At 37.9% G+C, this 7,235-nt stretch overlaps 1 pseudogene; it reads left to right on the plus strand.

Annotated features, from left to right (window-relative positions):
* Nucleotides 1–4,187: 4,187 nt before the first annotated feature.
* Nucleotides 4,188–6,221, plus strand: LOC149178982 (histone-lysine N-methyltransferase, H3 lysine-9 specific SUVH6 pseudogene; annotated as a pseudogene).
* Nucleotides 6,222–7,235: the final 1,014 nt, after the last annotated feature.

Here is a 7,235-nt window from a genome sequence, read left to right on the forward strand (position 1 = left end):
ACAGCAAAGGGGAGAAATGTCTATTCATTGGATAGAGTGAGGAATCCAAAGCCTATAGGTTATATATCCCATCTACCAAGAAGTTTTTTGTCAGCAGAGATGTTCAATTCATTGAAGAGGAAGCTTGGGATGGAAGCATAGAGAAAACAGTGAATGTTAAAAACTGTTTGTCTCATGATGAGGATGAAGAGGAAGTGGCTGAAGTACATCCCCAAACAGTAGCGCCAACACAAGGACAACAAGGGACACCATTGAGGATAAGTGAGAGTGCTTCTCCAAGCACACCACAAGGAGGAAATTCAAGTGCATCTTCAAGCACTTGCACACCAAGTGAAAGAGGTAAGAAATTTAGAAATCTAAGTGATATTTATGATGAAGGAATGAATTCCTTATTTGCCTTGTATTGTCATGTTGATGATCCTATCCATTTCGAGGATGCAATTAAAGATAGGAAATGGATAGAAGCTATGGATGAAGAGATGAATGCCATAGAGAGAAACAAAACATGGGATTTGGTTGAGATACCAAAAGGCAAAGAAGTCATTGGAGTGAAATGGGTCTATAAGACCAAGAGAAATACTGAAGGCAAGATAGAAAGGCACAAGGCAAGGCTGGTTGTCAAAGGGTACAAGCAGCAGTATGGGAGAGATTATGAGGAGACTTTCGCACCGGTTGCAAGAATGGAAACCGTGAGAGCAGTGTTGTCCATAGTAGCAAAAAACAAATGGAAAGTCTACCAAATGGACGTGAAGTCAACATTCTTAAATGGAGTGTTAAAGGAAGAGGTTTATGTTGAACAGCCTCTCGGCTATGAGAAGAAAGGTGAAGAGCACAAAGTGTGCAAATTGAAGAAAGCTCTTTATGGGCTGAAGCAAGCGCCAAGAGCATGGTACAGCGGGATATATTCATATCTATTGGATAATGAATTTGACAAATGTGAAGGAGAACCCACTGTCTACATCAAAGAAAAAGATGGTAAAATTTTAATTGTTGTCTTATATGTTGATGATGTTATTTTCACAGGTAATGATGATCAGCTCATTGAAAATTTTAAATCAGTCATGAAGGATGAATTTGAAATGACTGACATGGGTTTCTTGAGATACTTCTTAGGCATAGAAGTAGATCAAAATGAAAAAGGAATTTTTATCTCACAAGAAAGATATGTAAATCAAGTATTGAGCAGATTTAACATGCAAGAATGCAAGGCAGCGATCACTCCCACAGTAATGGGGTTAAAGCTCAGCAGAGAGGACAGCAGCAAGGATTTTGATCCTACTTTGTATAAGAGTATTGTAGGTAGCCTTATGTATTTAACAGCAACTAGGCCTGATATTATGTATGTTGTTAGTTTAATTTCCAGATTCATGGAGAGGCCAAAAGAGGCACATTGGCAGGCAGCAAAAAGAATTTTGAGGTATGTGAAAGGTACCAAAATGTTTGGCATATTATATAGTGTCTCATAAAGTTCAGATTTGGTTGGATACACTGACAGTGATTGGGCTGGAAGTGTAGATGATCGGAAAAGCACTTCCGGTTATGTGTTTCATATGGGTTCAGGAGCCATTTCATGGGCTTCTAAGAAGCAGTCCATTGTAGCATTGTCTACAGCAGAGGCTGAATATGTGGCAGCTACAGCAGCAGCATGTCAAGCAGTGTGGATGAGAAGAATGTTGAGAAGTTTAGGCCAAGAGCAGGCAAAAGCGACAATGATTTTTTGTGACAATAGCTCAGCTATTGCATTGTCAAAGAATTCAGTGTTTCATAAGAGAACGAAACACATTGATACAAGGTTTCACTACATCAGAGAATTGGTGAACAATGGAGAAATTGTCTTAGAACATTGCAGGACTCAAGAACAGGTAGTAGACATCTTGACAAAGGCACTGGATCAGGAGAGATTTGAATTTCTGAGAAAGTGTCTGGGTATGACCGAATGCCCAGCTGTTGAAATTAAAGGGGAGTGTTGAAATCTAATTTCAACGCAGACGTTCTCACCCAAAACTGCCAGAAACCGTTCACCAATCCCGCCTGAGAGTTCTCGGGCCACTTTCCGGTAAAGGGACTTTCCGTATATTTGAGCCCGAGAAAATTTGGAGTTGACGCGTGGCTGTCCCCTTACGTCACCATGTCTGACATTCTCGGGACATAAAGCTCTGCAGAAAATGATCTTCCGATATTCACCTCCGTCGTCCGATCAGCTCCATCATTCTCCACCGTCCATCAGTGAAACCTGCACACCTGCATACGACCAGCATTAACTACATGGCGTGGAGTAAAAATTAAGTTCGTTGACCATACCTCTTATTAATGAATTGTCATATGCGTAGGTAGATTTTTATGTTTTTTTTACGGCACGTAAAACTTAATATCTTTGCTTTGGGAGTCATTTTTTTTTAATACACATGTTTTTGTTTTGGGTTTGTATATCATATCATCGAGAAACAAAATGACATAGTTTTGCTGCAGCGAAAAAGGGTTGACCTCCATGAAAACTATGGTGATGCACAACAGTGCATAATGTATGAATGAAAAACGTGGGAGCGCATAAAGAATGCATATAATTTTTTTTACTGGTGGTGAAGCAAAGTGAAATACCGCAAGTAGAGGATCGCATTTGTTTTGTAAGGATGTGTGTAAATTTTTTTTATTATTACAGCAGTAAAGTGTTTTTCACAGCAGTGAATGTAAAAGGGGATTTACAGCAGTAAACCCAGCTCAGTGAATTCTCAGGTGAAAACAGAGTAAATGTTTTTTTTGTTGAATGTATTTTTGTGGTGAATCCCTCTCAGCAAAGAGGATGAATATGTATCAGGCATATATCTTAATGAATAGAAATGTTTTTATGGTGTTGAAATACTCTGTTCTTCAGTAATTTTTTTTTAAGCTTCCCTGTGCACAAAAGATCCTGGAAAGGTGAAACAGAGCATTGCCTCTGTGTGGTTGAATTTTTGTTTTTGGGATTTTCCCATTAAAAATCCCCAACATGGACCACAGTCGTTGATTCCTTTCCTTGAATGCGTTATCATCACCAACATGGTTGATATTCATAGATATGTCATGACCAGATTATTTGGGCATAAAAGTCGAAAGGAAACCCTAGGATCCAATTTACGGTGTCCATCCAATTTGGAAATCATAATCATTATTGCTTCCTAAGGCAAATCCCTGGCCTCGACCATTCTGAAATATTCTCTTGGCCTATTTGTACTGTAGGGATTAGGCCAAATGCAATACTCTCCTATGCCTCTTGAGATACATCTGAACTTTTGTAGATCAGATATTTTATGCAATTTATTTTGTTGTGAAATGTAGTTGATCTTTTCTTAATTGTATTATGAAATTATTTTTCTTGGTTGAATCTTTCAAATTATTCCTATTATGGTGTTAATGATTTCTGCACCTGTCTTTTTTGAAACGTTGACCATTTTCATATATGGATAGGAGGGACTGTTGGAAATAATACATTCTGGCTGGCGATCCCTGAAGTGGGAATGGGAAACCAAACAGAATATAACATTCTCAGATATTCTGGTGAGGCTGATTGCTCCCACTATGATGCTCCTGGTAAGACCATTTTGGGCACCCACGATGATGCTGCTGGTAAGACCATTTTGTGAAAACGCAGAATTGAAGAAAACACGAACATGGATGATTCCCTGAAACATCTACATTTATCTAAGCTCAAGAAGCAGAATTCTGGTAAGAGTGTCAACCCTGATCATAGTGAAGTTCTAAATAAAATTGTAGGGAAAAAGATAAATGAAAAGGACAACAACCGTTCAACAGAAAGTAATCTTATGCCTGAGAATAAGAAGCCAACCAAACCATCTGCAGTCAGGGATTTTCCTCCTGGCTGTGGGAGATATATATCTACTGTTGCACCTGTGAGTTATAAATGTTTGCCACAAAAAATTTTCACGCCACCAGTTTCAGATTCTGCATATTATACCTCTAGTAATGGTAGAATTGTTCCCTTAGTGAGGAAGGAGCAGTACCAATTATCCGCTTCCCCTGAGACCCATACGGGTGGTGTGAAGGGCAGCGGTCAACAACATTCTAATTTTAAAAATCATTCAACTGCTAAAGAAAGTGTCAAATTTAGAGGCAACCTTCAGTCGGATTGTGTGAACAAAGATGTTGCTAGAAGCAAATAAGATGGTTTTGGAAAGAAAGAGAAGAAAAACATGGTGTATTTTAGAAACAGAGAGGGTGACCTTCAGTCGGATGGTGTGAACAAAGATAGTGCTAGAAACAGAGAGAATGAGAACCTCCAGCCTTGTAGATCAGCGTTGAAAGAACCACACTATATTTCTCATCATTCTAGCCAAGTAAAGTACAAAAACTTGCAACATTTCAAGGTGCGACCTAAAACAGAGAATGCTAATCAGGTGGCCCATATGGTCAAGAAAGAAGCCAACCCGGGACATTCTACTGTCAAGGTTCAAGGGTTATGTTCTCAACATAATACAATTGGAACCAATATAGTGGCTCCATATAAGGGTGTGTCAACCCCTAAGCACCTCTCTTCAAAAAATGTCAGAACCAGAGATCCACTCTATCCGCCTAGTCTTGTGACAAATACCCCAAAGCTTCCCCCATCTAAATCTCTGACTAATGCATTTCTTAAAATTGGAAAGTCCCATACCCAGTCAAAAGTTAAAGAAACCGTGCGATTATTTCAAGCAGTTTGCCGGAAATTGTTGCAGAATCATGAAGCCCAAGTTCAAGACCATGCACTAGCTGGTAAATGTTTCTGTGTGGATATAAAGGCATCCAAAATCTTAAGAGAGAATAATCTTTATGTCAATACGGGTAAACAAATTGTGTGAGTTGTTCTTGGAGTAGAGGTTGGAGACCAATTTCATTATAGAATTGAGCTCTATCTTCATCGGCAGGTACAGGCTGGGATTGATTTCTTGAAGCAAGGAAATGTGACACTGGATACCAGCATCATGGCATCAGGTGGTTATGAAGATGATATAGACAGTGGGGCTGTGTTGATATACACTGGTCATGGTGGAAATAACTACAGTGGGGACAAAAGGCAGAACAAACACCAGAAACTTGAACGCGGAAACTTGGCTCTTAAGAACAGCATAGACAAGAAGACACCCGTGAGAGTTATCCGTGGATACAAGCAAACGAATACTGGAATTCATGAAAACAGAAAAGGCACAATCAATGTAATATATACATATGATGGGCTCTATGATGTGCAAACATACTGGCTCGATAAAGGGGTATGTGGATAGTCAGTATTCAAGTTCCGGTTAAAAATACGGCATGGTCAACCATAGTTGGGCTTGAAGGCAGTGCAATTTATAGGGAGGGAACAAAAACATCGAATTCATGAAGGTCTTAGCGTTAAGGACATTTCTGGAGGCAAAGAGAGAAAATGCGTTTGTGCAGTGAATACCATTGATGAGGAAAGTCTACCAATTTTTTTTTATACAAATAAGGTTATTTATCCATATGGGTGTAAGCCTGAGCCTCCCAAGGGATGTGAATGTAAAGACGGGTGTTTGGATCCTTCCAAATGCTTCTGTGCTTCGAAAAATGGGGGAGAATTTCCATTTAATTACGATGGTGCTATTGTGTATCCAAAGCCTATTGTATATGAATGCGGTCCTTCTTGTAAATGTCGTGGGACTTGTCACAATAGATTGAGTCAACATGGTGTTCGATATACACTTGAGGTTTTCAAGACAGATAAGAGAGGTTGGGGGGTTAGATCATTAGACTCCATACCTTCTGGTAGCTTGATTTGTGAATACACTGGTAACCTTCTTTGTGATACTGAAGCTGAAAAATGTGTTGGGAATGATGAATACCTCTTTGATATTGGACGCAATTGCAATAGCAGAGATCAATCTCTTTGGAGTGATCTTTCTAGTTTGATGCCCGACATTGATCCTAGTGCAACCTCTGACATGGTGGAAGATGGAGGATTCACGATTGATGCAGCCGAGTGTGAAAATGTGGGTAGATTTGTTAATCATAGTTGTTCTCCTAATCTTTATGCACAGAATGTTCTTTATGACCATGATGACAGAAAGTTACCACATATCATGCTCTTTGCTGCTGAGAACATTCCTCCTATGAGGGAGCTTTGTTATCACTATAATTACGGTTTGGATGAGGTTCGTGATTCTGATGGTAACATAAAAACGAAACCCTGTTACTGTAGCTCTTCACAATGCACCGGGAGGATCTATTAAGTGCCTGGAAGTTCTGGTTGCAATATCTGATATACAATTAGAGATTTTTACCCAGGTACAGAACCATTCTCTGCATTAATAATTCTTATGCTTTTTAAATTTGCTTCAATCAGCTATTCAATTAATCAGCAAATGATGTATTCTGATTTGCTATAGTCTAGATTGATTTTCTCTTTAACTAATGGTATATTGAGAATGAAACACTTGCGAATGGGATTGATTCTTAGAATATATATTGTGTTGGAACAGGTGGACTTTTACAGGTGCAGGGATTTTTGTGTTATTTGAAAGCAATATATCTACCGAGATCTTTGTGTTATTTGAAAGCACTATATCTACACGCTTTGTTTGGGTCAGTGTTCTAAGTGTGCTTTTGTTGCTGGGAAGCTTTGCTATGCATATAAACCAGAATTGTAGTCATTCTATACAAAGTATTTAGCTCTTCTTTTTATTCATGGGATTTTTCAAGTGTTCAATACACATATAACAAAAGTTATTTTTGATAGAATTGTTATTGAAATAGAGAAGAAAAAACATTGTGGTCCTGTAGATTTATTGGAAAAGTTAGACAATAATCATTAAGAAGCAAATAAATCTGAGAGTCTTAAAACTTACAAATGTTGTAAGCAGCCACTGAAGATAACAGGAATAAAGCATTATTTTGAAAATAGTCATCAAAACTTTGTGATTAGGAATAGAAGGTTTTGTGGTAAAATTGTTTTAAATGTGATATTAATAACTTCAAGATATTTTTCACATATTTGTTAGTTTTATTATCAATTATGATTAGATTTAAAAAAAATTATTCATTAAATGTTGCCTGTAAAATATTGAATTGAGAAAATTATATCAACATAAAATGTTGAAATTACATTGTGCTTCTTTTATATAAAAAACTTACAACCATAATATGTATATGGTGTGAGTTTTGCACTCTCCTCTATTGTTTCTTAAAAAAATGCCTAAGAACATTTATGATAAAAGCTTGAGATTGAAGGATGAACTTTTTCACTA

The sequence above is a fragment of the Pinus tabuliformis genome, chromosome 4_1 (assembly GCF_031772625.1).
Source record: "Pinus tabuliformis cultivar Carrire ecotype Pingquan chromosome 4_1, CPIR1, whole genome shotgun sequence".
NCBI lineage: Eukaryota > Viridiplantae > Streptophyta > Pinopsida > Pinales > Pinaceae > Pinus > Pinus tabuliformis.